Raw genomic sequence first — 15588 nt, forward strand, 5'->3', positions numbered from 1 at the left:
CCGTTGAGAGTAGCAGATGGGACATCCGTTAAATAAGAACCCATTAAACTCGTTCACGATATGAGGATTTTCTAAGTCTCAGCCATCCACCGAATTCCTTCCGATGGTCTTACTCCTCCGTTTCGGGCATGTTGGATCAACTTGTCTTCATTGTTGCACAAGTAATGTTGCCAGCGTAGGGCTTTGAGCAAGTATTGACGTTTGACAAAGTTCGTCGTTTGGGGGCTTATGACAGCCAGAGGGTTTCTGGGGATGAATAATTGGCGGTACACTATGTAACACGCTTTGGTGATAGTGCAATCTTCTTTTAAGGATCGATCCTTCCGTGCTCCATGCACAGTTCTCGAAATTTTCCACAGGAACGCAGTGCAATGTCCATGCCGGAACGACAATACTTTATCATTTCTTCCTGAAGCGTGAGAGTAATATCAAGCGGTGCTAATGTTGTCAGGCCCTTTCTCTGAGGCGTGGGAGGAGCATAAAGCGGTGCCAATGATGTCAGGTTCGTATTAGTGAGCCTCAGGCAAATGGGGTACATCGGCGTGTTGATTGGCTTCGGTATTGAAAATGGAGTTTGGTCATTTCTGTCATACCTAACCTTTTGGCATTCGAATCAAGGCATGTCCAAGGAATTCATTGAATCTTTAAACTGCACTTGTCCCACTTGTACAAAATTACTTTTGCTCCGTTGAAAGTCACTTTCGGACGTTCGGTTCTTTGTACCTTATAGTATGTCAAAGAAACTGCCCGAGAAAGTGTGAGCCATCACCGTGGCATGGCGATGTCAATCTCCGTAACGTTCGATGTGCTCTTAGCTCCACGTCTCGTCGATGATGTGTAAGATCCATTGAGCAAAATCGGTCAGCGTGATCGGTACCCTAGAGTTTTATTTCACGCCCTCCATGAAACTTGCAACAGTGGGGGCAATGACTAAAGATCGGTTCTTGGATGCACCTCGCGTACGTCTCGTGAATTCCGGTCTCTTGCATGCATTTGAAATTAAAAAGATGATATTGCTTTTCGTTTGGTCAGTGTTTTTCTCTTGATGCTTGGAAAGGTACTTTTGAATGTAACATTCGCTTTCCAAGTCTACGATTTCCCGACAAATTTGACATCGTTTCTTTCCTCTACAAACGTGTGCTTTGGCATTGTTGGTACGTGTGCCTTGTCCACAAATTGGGCACAAATTTAGCAGTTTTCAAGCACTTTTCTTCTGTGAACCTTGAGACTTTAGATGTCGTTGGTAACAGGCATCTCTGACAAAAGTGCTTTGACAAGCAGGGCTATACACTCATTCTTGTCCTTCGTCCTAACATGATTGAATGGCCAAATATCCCTCACATTTCGATCGACAATGCTTGTGTTAATCTCTATTATTAAACTCATAGTCACATTACTCAAAATAATATATGTATCCTAGGAATACTGGTGACGGCATCGAAATATTCATCGTGACAATATACGTGAATGTAATTTCCGTCTTTGAAATCTTTGCCTCGAAACAATAGAAGTCCGTGCACTTCTTAAGGGTGCATTTTCAAGTTGTAGCGTGGAGCCAAGACGTCTTGCAAATGTTATGTTTCATGAATGCCATAGGGTATGTTTTAGTATAGACCACTTGTTGTAACAGGAGTTCTGCTTCATTTCGTTTTTGGCTATGTCTCATTGTTGAATAGTTTTCCAGACTTTTTTCATTCTAAAGTGTCGTTTTTGTCGACATACGTTGTGTCCTACGATGATGGCACGGGCTGAACACATATTGTCTTGAGGGTTGTCAATTCGGACGAGACTCATTTTGATGCTGAGAAAGTCGTCCACCAATAAAACCTTTTTGCGTCCTGTCTTTTGGGGAAGAGACACGTGTGTCATGAACAGTGTCGCTTTTCCATCGATGATGTGAAACTTGTCGTTGGATTGTTGCACGTGATGAATCTTGTCGATGGCTTTGGAATGTATCAATTCTGCTGGGCTGCTTAACTCGATCAAAACGGGAGACACCTAACTGTCGTGATAATTGGAAAGTCTCAATCGATCGCTTTCGGTGGCTTCACATTGCCTTTTCCGTATGGTTACCAAAGAATCACACACCTCGGTGATGAACTCCTCTGCTTTATACAACTGTACTTCGGACTTGAAATCTGTAAATTTCACCGTGTACGTGTAAGCCTAAATTTTCTGGTGGAGCGCTTTTCCGTCTCTAAACTGTGGTAGTACTTTTGAGGAGTTAATGGTGGACTTTGGTTTGGTGTAGACTCTCTGGGTCTGGATTCTGGGTCACTTATGTCATCTTCAAAATCACTTGCATGAATTTGAGCCAAGACTTCAGCTACTATGCGAAGAGATAAATCACGTTTCTGCTACATACTTTCTTCTGCTTTCTCTACGAAATGACGGGATTGTTTCATCTTGACTGCAAAAGGTCAAATTACTTCATTTTAAACGAAATGGTCCCCTATAACCATGTCAGACCAGTACCTTCCCTATATAAAGGCTCGGTGTCTTCCCTTCTAGTATTAATTTCACTCTCAAACCGAACAGAACGATGGAAGAGCCGACACAGTTCTAACTTCTGATCAGACGTTTGCGAGGTGTCATGCGAAAATTTTCTTCAGACAAGCCGACGGACTACTTCCCTTCCTGTCTAGATAAAAATCAAGATACTTGCTATATCTGTAAGAATAACGGACATTTGGCTACAGAGTGTCCAGACCATCAAGAGCAAGACAGGTGTTAAAGAGACACAATTAAAGATACCTGTTATCATCGTCAAGAGAAAAGACATTGGTTTTCAAAATGCCCTAAAAAACAACAGGACCAAGAGGAAGAGAGGGGTTCAGAACAGGAAGAATTGGTACCCTCCCAAAAGGAAGAATCCAGGCACGTCCAGAAAGAGAAAAAAAAGAAGAAAAGATGAGGTGAAAGTGAGGAAGAAGACGAGGAAAATCCCGTGAAAGTAGAGACATTAAAAAAACAGAGAGAGTGAAAAAAAGACACAGAAGACGTCTATGCTCTTTCTTTTAAAGTGTTGTGTTGTAAATTGGATTGTAAAGTTTGTAACATAATAGACCAGACGGAATGACGTTAACAAAACAAAAACAAAGGCACATTTCAGGGCTACTCATATGCCTCGAAAAGATGTTTATTCTCTTTGTCCTATATGTGTTTGATGTTCATCAGTCTATGTCTATGTGTTGTATGCGTTATCTATCTATCTATCTATCTATCTATCTATCTATCTATCTATCTCTCTCTCTCTATCTATCTCTCTCTATCTATCTATCAATCTATCTATCTATCTATCTATTTATCTATATGTGTGTGTGTGTGTCTATATCTCTGCTGTATTTGTCTCTCCTTAGAGTAGCGCGTATTCATGAAAAAAACCTTGCTTCGTTGTTGCCAATGATCAGTACCGTGACGTCACTTCGCCTGTTCCATTCATATTATCCCTATGCAACAAAAAATCCCACTTTCCCTTGGCGATACACAGGCCCAATATTCCACATATTCATTTTCCCTTGACGCTAAACGTGCCCACGACCTTTTTGACTGGGATTTCCATTGACGCTAAAGTGCCCCACTACACTACTCACGGCTAACGTGGGTACGTGAAAAACTTGCCAGTAGCGTCTCGTGGGTCGGTGGTTCTTCCCGTGGTTTTCCAGGATTCTTTCTCTACTAGTTATACTGGCCGCCATATATAGCCTATCTTGTGCTGAAAAATGGCGTTAAATTCTACAATAACAATAACCACAACAACAACATTTGTTATATTTCAAATACTGTGATCTTAAATGTGATGATAACAGCAATTTTAATGTAAAAGTTATAATCACAGGCTCAGACATACATATATGCACAAAAAACAATGTAATTTTGTCTAGATTAATAAAACCCAACTCCTGACTCCAATATTCCAATTTAGATTGTGTTCAATGTATAAAGGTTGAAAATCGCATTTAATACCTGTCAGTATTTTATAACAATAGTTCCCCGTCTACATATACAGCTTTAATATGCGTAACATGGTAACGTAATGCCTCAAAGTATAGACTGAAACACAAGCTGCAGGTAGAACGAGAGAGAGAGAGAGAGAGAGAGAGAGAGAGAGAGAGAGAGAGAGAAAGACAGAGAGAGAGAGATTATTTTGATGCATTTACATTACTTCATGTGATATTCAAAGAATGATTACTGCTGATGTTTTAATGTACAGCAATATCTTCTGTTCCAAATAACGCTGATCTAAACCGTTATTTTATCAAAAGATAAGACAAGTTTTTTGTTGTGTAAAATAATTGTGAGGTTCATGTGATCCTGACTGAAAGTTAACTCCGAAAAACTCTCTCTCTCTCTCTCTCTCTCTCACGCACACACACACACACACACACATTGTCGTTTGATTAAATAATTACTTTGGCAAAGTACGCCACACACTCTGTATTACTTGCAGATCAGTTTCCTGCAAAATGCTGTACATATGGTGATGCAGTTTGACACTTATCACAAATGTTAAGAGCCATACAATGCAGTTTGTGCTAGTCATGATCTTCTTTTGGGGTTTTGTGATTTCGAAAGGAAAATTGTTTTTCAACTTCTATCTTCTTACAGGTAGAACAAGATTTAACATCCATATGTATTGTGCAAGACATCTACATGTGTTTGCTACGAATATTTATTGCATAATAAATTAAAACACCAACTTACTCATACTAGCAAAATGTTTATTTCTCACTTTGAAAAAACCCGCAGCGAAACAAGTTAAATAATTTATAACCCAGTCAGTTTGTTATTAATTCCGTCGACCATCTTCTTCCCCTCTGACCCTACAACTGTATACACACAAAATACAGTAGATGTCCACTGCAAAGTAATGCATTATTATCTAGCACATATACACATTAGGTGTGGAGTCAGGTGGCACAATGTAAGCTTTTTCTGTCTGTTTTAAAAGGCCAAGACTAGGAGGGTGATGTTACATAGGCTGTTAAATTTTGTAATATGTGCATTCACAGACGACTGTAGATGATAAGATACACTGCTGATTTTTTAATGTGCGGAAAAACGACACCGTGATAAAGACACATGAAATGGTCGTAGATTAAAGAAATGTACGAATGGTAAATAATGAAATATAAACAATGCACAATTTGATTCTAGTATTATATAATGAAATTTTTTATTTAGTCTTTTAGTTAGCTTTACATAAGACAAAATCGTTCATTTGTGTAGCATTTGCTAAACTATCTTGACAGATTTAAACGTCTTTTGTCTTATTGTACTTGGCTACGAAATATGAGTACATTTGTATTAACTTTTAATTTCTGTATCTGACCCTTGCTAAATGTGCTGCTATCCTTTCATCACACTGAATTCATAGATGGGGGTACGTTTAGCAGCATATGCACAGAGAAGCAAATAAACCTTCGCTGACCAGAATATTTTGTTAGAAAGATTGCAATAAACCACTAATGACATACTGCACTTAATATCCAAACATTCACTTTTATTACCATTTGTTATGAAAAGCATGGTTTACTAGGAGCCGATTTTGGCCCCCAGTCAGAGTCATTCGAGACTCATTAAGATAAAATAGGTTCATCTCTCCTCGTTAAATATGTATTTAATTCTTATTGCCACTAATAAAAAATAGTGACTATTGAAAAGACAGTGTCACAAATATAGTCCATGCAGCAATATCAGCCCACTACACTACTAAGATCATGGAAAGTTCCAGCTGCAAAGAGCTCTTCGAGATTAATAACAAGCTAATGTCAAGGAACAAATCTACACCACTTCCAACTACCTTCTCTCCAGTCGACCTTCAATAAATGTTTGCAAATTGCTTCCGTGACAAAGTAAAAACCATAAGCTTGACACCAAATTTTCAGTTGACTCGTCGTCACCATACAGTTGGAATACAGAATTTGAGCGGCAACCATCAGCAGCATTTGAGTCTGTCTCTATGGATTTCTGATGAAGTGTACACCAAAGTCATGTGAACTTGATCCAATTCCATCATCACTGCTGCTTGAGTGCTTAGATCCAGTATTGCCTTCACTAACTGATGTTATTAATACCTCTCTCCCATCAAGGGAATTCCCATTATTTTTTAAAACTGCCATTGTAAAACCTCTGCTGAAGAAACCAACACTAGACCATTACGATTTAAAGAACTGCCGCCCAGTTTCTAATTTCCCATTCAAATAAAAAATCTTAGAAAAGGTTGTTCTATCCCAACTTGTATGTCATCTGAATTCAAACAGTCTTTTCAGCAATGTACAATCTGCATATCGCCTATGCCACAGTAATGAAACTATTGTTCTAAAAGTAGTTAATGACAGTCTCTCTGCTTTGGATATCGGAAAGAATACAGTCCCCACCCTCCTTAATTTGTCTGCAGCATTTGACACAATAGACTATGATATATTACTTCACCGTCTCCAGCATGTATTTGGCATTCATGATACAGCCTTACTGTGGTTCAAGTCATACTTGGTCAACAGGACACAAAGTGTGTTTGCAAATGGAATAGATTCCAGCCCAGTTGATCTATGTTGTGGTGTTTCACAAGGGTCTGTTATTAGACATGTTCTCTTCATTCGGTACACTCAGCCGCTCTCAAGTGTCATAGATCATCATCCAGTGTCTCACCAATTGTACGCTGATGACAAACAAATATACAAATCTAGCCACCCAACTGAAGTTGATGCTACAATCCAAGGTGTAGAGAGGTGCATTTCTGATGTGAAATCATGGATGACATGTAACAAGCTGCAGATGAATGATGATAAAACTGAGGTCATTCTGATCACAACACAAAACGTTCTCATTCACATCCTTTACCTCAAACAATAAATATCAGCAACACCAACATTAAATTCACACAGTCAGTACGAAACCTAGGTGTTACTGTGGACAGTACTCTCACATTGCACCAACATGTCGTGAACATATGCAAGGCTGCATATCTTGAGCTGAGACGCATCAGCTCCATTCACAAATATCTTTCAGTTGATGCTACTAAGACACTTGTGTGTTCATTAGTACTTTCAAGTATTGTAACTCAATTCTGTCTGGTTCATCTCAATATCTACTCCAGAAACTTCAAAATGTTCAAAACACAGCTGCTCGGATCATACTCAGAGTACCACGATCAGAGAACACCTCCCCGCTGCTCTGTACCCTACACTGGCTATCCATTTAATCCAGAATCAAACACAAAATTTGTTCTCTGTGCTACGTTTCATTGGCGGTCTCTAGTTCGACATACCTATCCGACCTTACCCATGTGTATACACCAGCAAGATACTTACGCTCCTCTTCTGACAATCGTGTACTCATTATGCCCACTATGAAAACAAAGTCATATGGACAGCGTTCTTTTGCATACTAGGGCACAGCAACGTGGAATGAATTGCCCACTGAACTTAGACACAAAGACACAGTGATACCATTCAAGCGTGCTCTCAAAACTCACTTATTTCGATTGCAAGAACAAACTTAAAGACCTAATAATGTTTCCTACCTTAAATATTCTCAGCATGTTTTTTGTTTTCTAATTTCATGGTGTTTATTTTTGTGATCATATCATTATATATGTTTTTTTTATCTTGTGTTTGCTGTCTAATGTTGTAAAGCATTTATAACTTCTAAAGATTAGGCGCTATACAAAGCCTCATTATTATTATTATTATTATTATTATTATTTCTATTCCCTTATGGTACCTAATTTCGTTGACTATAAGACAGTATGGTTAATAGGCTGTTGCAAGATATTTACGACCGACATGCGTGGCAACATCCATCCAGAATAAACAGAAAATAACAATTGATGTGTTCCTTGGTCATAAATAATTACAGCAAAGCCGTACAGATATTTATGTTCGCTAGTAAAAGCCGGACGTTGCTAAAGCGTAAAACAAAGAATGAAAACCAAATGTTCAGAACATCGGCTATCAAAGCGGTTTTGTGCAGGTAACATATTGAGGATCTGACACTATTCTTTATTTTGTTATTATTCAATATAATTTTCAAATGACTTTGATTTTGGAGAAATTAATGCCGCAGGTAATACATTTATTTCCACGATTTTCTTGATCTTAAAGTAATTGTATTTAATTCGAAAGTTAATTTATATGACATTAAACCTGATCCTTTCCGTAGTCACTTCTCTATTCCAACAACATCCCAGGTTGACATCCTCACACTCACACCTTGCATTTTCTGTTTCTATAAATAACTAGCGTGCTCAAGATTATGTTTTAATTGCATAATATATACATTACAGTAATGCTAGAAGACAACACACGAAGTTGTATGCATGACTGGAATAGTATAAACAGGAGGAAAATTACCTAAAAATCTGTCTATGATCTATTTTGTGGTTGCCGTTGTACACAAAGTAGTTTCGGTCAATGGCTGGAGACAATGTATTTAATAAATTTATAGACAATTGACATACAGTCTACTTTCTGATTACATGAAAGTACTACGCAGCTTTTAGAACATGCAAACACTCGATATGCACCATGAAACCCATAATATGCACAGACGAAAACAATGAACAAATATTTCCTTTTCCTTTTAACAAACTGAATGCTTTATGGAGGATTATTATGATCTGATTATAGGTAACACAAACTTTAAGTGTAGTTTTTTATTAAAGAAATCTTATTCATCAGCAGTTTGTCTGTTCCATTTAAATGCATCAGAAACTACCTGCCTATCTTTTTTATAACAATCACACGAAGCGATATAATTAGATAATTGCGAACAAAACACTTGTTAGGCGACGCAGAGACTTTATCTGTTCATTGACACGCCAAATTGCCCACATTGTAAAGCAGGCGGTTTTATATATCTTACATTTACATGTACGAGAAAGGACTGGGGAAATTTTATACAGGGTAATCATAAACAAGCCAGTTAGCATACAGGTCTGAATACAGACTGCAGCGCGAAAGTTTGCATAGCTGGTCATGAACAAAAGCAAAGCGTATGTTTCTCAATAAAATTACAGCGATACCCCCTTCTCCAATCCCCAAAAAACAACAACAATCTCCCTAAAATCACGACTGATATTATTGTATATCTCTTTCTCTCTCACTCTATCTATCTATTTATCTATATGTCTGTCTGTCTTTCTGCCTATCTATCTCACTCTCTCTCTGTCTATCTATGTCTCTCTCAATCTCTCTCTCTCTCTCTCTCTCTCTCTCTCTCTCTCTCCGTATTTATCTATATCTGGATCCGTCTCCTGTGGCAATAGTAGCAACCTTTACAGTATGAATAATAAGAATTGTGACAGGTAATATAACAGTTTAATGTAAACACTTTGCGGACAAAGTGTAACTACGGTGTTTCGTTAGAGAATTAGGCTCTCCTCTGTACTGGTTTTGGGATTTGATTATCGGTCAACTGCAGAGTATCCTGTTAGCACATAAATAATATTCTATTGTTCATAGACAGCATTTTTTATTCTTTGCGGCATTGTCCACCTTCAAAAATTACAAAAGTAGAGATAGAAAATATTAATATCAATAGTAGCAATATATTTCTCTTTTTAGGGCGATGATTATAACTGAGAAAGTCATTGTTAGAAACATTTAATACTACCGATAACGATGAAGACGAAGATTATATCATAATTGCATTACTAATAATATGTAGCGAATTTACTACTACTGCTGCTATTGCTACTACTCCTATTGCTGATGTTGCTATTAATTGTCGCGTGATTGTAACAGGAAGTAAAAAATGTAACACTAAGTTAATAAACATACAGTAATAATCAGCTCAATTGTCTGATTTTGAATTGAGTTTTGGTGTATTTAATAACATGATATCTTTGAAGTAAAATGTTAGGATGGGTCTTTGAACACAGCCTAAGAACTAGGCTTTCTTGCATCCTTTCTTTAAATATGTCAACACATCGTTGATCCTCATGAACCCATACAATCGGTAACTATGTAATACTGTTATACACCCCATTAACAAGGTATGGTGGCACAATCAATTCAGACTGTTATGTATTTGTTGGGGCTCCAGAAAGATGGTCAAGCTATCATGTTATAAAAAGTAACGTACAACTTAAAAACGATATCATATATTCATCCAGCAAGAGACTACTGGATATGTAACTCTGCGTCATTGTCCACCTTCAAAAGTTACAAACTATTACTCTGCTATCATATATATATATATAATTTGAATTGTTAGTTTTTAAAATGTTTTATTTTATGATTTGAGGTATAAAAAAATGATATTTTAGTAAAATAAATTGTTTGTTGAATTTTACAAAACGTGCTGCTTTTTGCTCTTTTCTGTTACGTTGTTTTATACTCTACATTCGTAACTGAAATTTTGGGGTTCGCCCTTGGGATATAAATTTGTCTTACATATTCCAGCAAACTTTGTTCTTGAAATTTAAATTCACCTTGTTTTGGAATATTCCATGTCCTAGGTATTATTTCGTATACGTATTTAGTGAAATCGACAAGCTTTTATAATGTTATCTAATACGGAGAACTTTCTTTCAGTTCCTGCAAAGGAACGGGTAGACTCCTTGAAAAAGGACGAATTCCTCCAACTTGCCAATAAATATGATCTTTCTGATACAAAGGCTTCTTAACGAAGAAAACAAGAGAATATTTTGGCATAATATCTCGTGGCTTAAAAGTTTTAGATCAAAGTGATTTTGCCTTGAATAGTTATTCTCCATCTAGCTCTAACTTAAAATATATATAATTGAAGTTATACGACAAGAATGAAATAGAGTTTAGAAGGTTTGAGCTGCCAGAAAGAAAGTATAAGTAGGTTAAGAGAAAAGGGAGAAAAATGCAGTTGCAGAAAGAGGATAGATAGAGAAAGAGGCACGCATACGCGGAATACAAAAAGGAAATGAAGCAAAGGAATTCCAATTTAGAGTTAAATATTTAGAGCTGGCATGTGGAAAGTTCATCCCCACTTTACACACAAGATCAGAGTTTTGTTACTAAGAATATTAGGTTGGTATTTCCATTTAAATAAAAATAAGTAGATACACATTCCATATTTTGAAAATAAAATTGCCTAAAATTATAAATGACTAAGGTAGAACGTGCACAATTTGGCAAAACTCTTGATATCTACACTTTCCTGTCCGTATGGCAAGGTTTTGATTAAGAACTGTATCGTGAAGGGTTATGCCTTGGTACCTGAGGCGTATTGACACAAGTCTGGGTACTATACAAACGAAACTGGACGAACGTATGTCGAACTTGCAAGAGAAAATAACAATTGTTTCGTAGGTGGTGCTTAGCCAGAAAAGTTGGTCATGATCACGGACCTCTCTGAAAACTCTCATTAGCTGAATAATTCAAGAATTACTCCAAAAGTGACATTAAGACTTACCTTGCTAATGCTGCTGTTACAGCTGCTCGTACAGCTAACACGAATTCCTTGGCTCATAAAGTTTCTTTTATCATTAATTCTTCAACTCAGCAGTCTTCTGGTAAATAAGTATTTCAGTCTAATACCATCACTTCCAGATCTCAATCTGGCACAATATTTATAAATCAAGTTTCTTATGAGATTGATCAGATATCCTTGTATCCTTTTTAAGTGCACCTATTGCAAAAGCAGACATATACCAAATACTCTTATGTCTTAGAGGTCAACGTCACCGTTATATATGGAGAGCAATACATTCGTTGGGTCAAACAAACTCCAGTTTGATTTTATTATAGAGAACTAAGTGCTATTTCTAAATTCTCCCTGGCCATCAGTAAAAAGCTACTAATACGATTTTGTGATGTGGCTAGACACTATTAGAAATAGTGTTCCAATTTTTCAAAAATTGCTGAAACCCTGACAAATTTATTGAATATGAAAAATACGTTTCATTGGTCTGAAAAATGTCAGGAGGCTTTTGACAAGTTAAGGGCCATTCTTAAGATTCCGCCAGTTCTTTCAGCTCCATATTTCAGTCGACCATTTAAATGCAACACTTTGAAGTGTATATTCGTTCATCTCCTTCTTAATAGAAGATCTCATTATTATTATTATTATTATTAGTAGTAGTAGCAGTAATATTATTGTATGTAGTTTACGTAGATGACACGCACTTGAAACGGTTGGCGAGTTTGTGTTGTCTTAGTTTCTGACGTGGATTCGAGATTGTTCATTCTGTTTACTAAGGATATCTATCACAATATAATCATGTTTGTACTCACGCACCTTAATACTTGATTGATTTTGTACTTAAACCCTACTCTCAAAAATATTCTGGGGCATTTAATCATAATGTAGACAATTTATATACTTTGTGATTATGTCACAATACTTTTCATTGTTAATATTAATTAGCAGCTACCACCCTCACTCCCACCACATTCTAATATACTGTTTAGTACAATAAGGCAATCACGTTATATGTTAGGCCCCGTTTTGAGCACTTCAGCATCATTCTGTTGTTGTTTATTTCCTTAATGATACAATTATCTTTATACTAGTAAATTATCGGCCGAGTGTTTGTTTAGTAATATTTTTTTATTCTTCACAAGAGAAAATAAAAATATATAAAAAATAACGAGAATTATTTATATCGTGACTTAGCAATGACATACATATACATATAAATATATAAAACAATGAAACATTTGACTGTAATGTATATCTTTGGTCGAGAGGCAGATATGATAAACAGAGGATCTCAACAGGGCAACGATTTAATACTAAATTTATGAAACGAGTTTCATAAATTTAATATTAAATCATTACCTATTTTAGATTCATTTTATCACAGTTTCATTTCAGTAGAAATTATTTAAATAGAAAGAAGAACGAATAATGTCGTTCATTCTGATAGATGCTGTACCTATCATTTGTTGTGCATAAAAATAGTCCCAAACAAAGTTGAAATAGTAAAAGTATGTTATACATCTTGATAACTATAAACCAAAGAATAAGAGTCCATCTAACTAAACAGAACATTTTACAAAAGACAAAACATTTGTCAGCACAAAATGTCCAATGCGTTTGATGTCACATTGTTTGATACGGTGCACAGTACGAGTTTGAGTTTACCAATACAACACAATGACAGTGTTTACGTTGTAATTCCACATCACAAGAAAACATGATATTCCTTCGATAGTTTTGTGAAAAGAAGATTACTGGATGCAGAAATATACATATTTACTGTAATTATTTGATTTGGAACACTAGATTGTACAGTTGTACAGAAGTCGTGAACAAATCTCGTTTTGAGTCGGACTTGCATCACATATTTACCGCATTAATATGAAGTGGTTGGATAAAGTTATGTCAGTTGGGGAGACCGGTTTATGTTTACATCCTTCTGTGAACAAAGGTGAGTTTAATTACTTTAGTACGTTCACATTTAAACCAAACTTGTATATAGGGTGGATTCCATGCTTCAGATATACCGCCATCCATTCCCACCCCCACCTAAGCAATACCGGTAGTTTTACTTGTTGTTATTGTTCTTGTCTTGGAGGTTTTGCCATTTTTCATGTTATGATATGCTATATATGACATAACAAATACATGTGGGGGCAAACTGACAATTTTGAAACAGACGAGACCATTTGTTCTCGATTCGCTTTCGCGAGTCAAATAAAACAAATGGCGGCTAAAATGTTCAATGAAAACAAAACGTTATAGAAGGTTGGGTTAACAAGTTTTCTCACGATTGCAGCCAATCAGTAAAGAAAAATCTCCACAATAATTTCATGGGCGTTTTGGACCAATCAGAATCACATAAAGTGATATGTTCACATGTTTAATATCAAAAATATGAAACTGCACACACTGTGGGAAAAGTGTACCGACTATGTGATACTACCATGAATTATGACAAAGAAGAAAAAAAATTCGATTCTTACTAGAAATAGATATAATTTAGAAAATGAGATGCAAAATGTGATAAAATGCAATTACTGTGCAATATACGTTTCTCTTGAAACACCTGTGAATATAGTGTTGAAAGTTTTATTATTATAACTATCAGAAAGAAAGTGTACGGAGGTATGTTTGATTCTTATAACCTTTCTCTCCTTTGCGTAGCATGGAAAGCGTTTCTCAATATTAATAGTAGAAGTATCAATAAAGACGCACTCTGAGTAGCATTAGCAATTATTTTATTGGTAAGTACGATGAAATGGCGGAGGTAATAAATGTGAAGGTTTATAAATTCGTTATTTGCTGAAAAGATGGTACATTTTATGTAGCATTTGGAATGCCTTGTATGCCGACACTTTTTCAGCCTTTACCTCGATTTGCGCCAAGGATTAAATATGAACGTTATACATAGTTCTTGTCTTATTCATTCGAAAACAAAGCAATTGAAATTTCAGAAGAAATGGTGACTTGTGCCTGATACAATTATTAGGTGTTAAGCTCTTGCTTCAATGCCTCTAATTCATATTTTTTCTTTGCCATTGTAAGATTTCAAATTATGCAAATTACATTTCGCTATTTATACAAGTGGTTAATAGCTTGAACAAATATATTAGTGATTTCTACTGTTGAACGTTAGCACTTAAACTGCCTAGGAAGAGTAACACGTAAAAAATTGTTTACCCCAAATCCCTATTATTAAATAGCGCATTATAATTATTTTCTCATTTACTTATATAAATAAACACTAGTATGACTAACCGATATTAACATTATACCAAATCATAAGGTGAAAAACGCATACAAATATGCATGTACACACACCATGTGTAACTAAGTAGACAAATAATATCAAATGACAACAATTCCATGTAATCCACACATTTAACACCCACTGGGGGCCCCGAGTGGCCGAGTGGTCTAAAGCGCTATCCGTTACGGATCACTGCCATCTCACCTCTGTCTGTGTAGGTTCGAGTCTCGGATTCGGCCAATGTGGGTATGTGAGAAAGCTTGCCAGTAGCTTCTCGAGGGTCGATGGTTCTTTCCGTGGTTTTCCCGGGTTCTTCCTCCACCATTAATACTGGCCGCCATGTATAGCCTATCGTGTGCTGAAAAATGGCGTTAAACCCTACAACAACAACAACAACAACACCCACTGAAATAAGTTACAGGGCTAATATACAAAATAATCGCTCGTAACTATATTCAATTAAACAGATAATGAATAATAACGGACAAGGACTTTAACTGCTAGTTAGTCATGTAGTTTAGCTTCAGTCATACACAACGTTGACCTAAATTTTCTTGCCACGTCCATCCTGCAGGAAATATTTTACCTATGCAACAAATTACCATAGGCGGACAATGGAGCTTTAAAGGTAGACATTATGACCGCAACACATATTTTGAGGAAAAGTAATCATGTTTCGAAAACATTTCTGAGTGGATCTATTTTCAATGTCTCTTCTTAAATACACTGTGCTGTGTATTACACCTTTATGTGTATCTTAGTATTGAATCAAAACCGGTTTAGACTAGGTATTGTCATTGAAGACTAGGAAGAAGACTAGGAAGTAGAAATCTATATATTTCTCTTTACCGCTGTTTCACTTCTGCTCGCATACTGCGTGGATACTGTGAGTATTATAATTAGCATTGTTTTATAAAGGATGCAGTAAGAATAGT

General features: G+C 36.3%; 1 protein-coding gene across 5 annotated transcripts in view; it reads left to right on the forward strand.

Annotated features, from left to right (window-relative positions):
- The window catches only part of LOC149799802 (uncharacterized), a 42868-nt gene that overhangs the window by 8097 nt on the left and 19183 nt on the right, over positions 1-15588 (forward strand). Inside the window, exon 1 of one of the 5 annotated variants that reach the window (XM_089959201.1) lies at positions 13331-13351. The exons of 1 other annotated variant lie outside the window; for it this stretch is intronic. The gene's annotated coding sequence lies outside the window, so the exon portion shown is untranslated. Of the gene's footprint in view, positions 1-13330; positions 13352-15161; positions 15282-15327; positions 15540-15588 lie in introns of those variants that run through there. 3 more of the 5 variants (XM_089959199.1, XM_089959198.1, XM_089959203.1) reach the window with 3 other exon arrangements.

Source organism: Sinohyriopsis cumingii, chromosome 5, assembly GCF_028554795.1.
Source record: "Sinohyriopsis cumingii isolate HCF-2022 chromosome 5, ASM2855479v2, whole genome shotgun sequence".
In the NCBI taxonomy this organism is placed as follows: Eukaryota; Metazoa; Mollusca; class Bivalvia; order Unionida; family Unionidae; genus Sinohyriopsis; species Sinohyriopsis cumingii.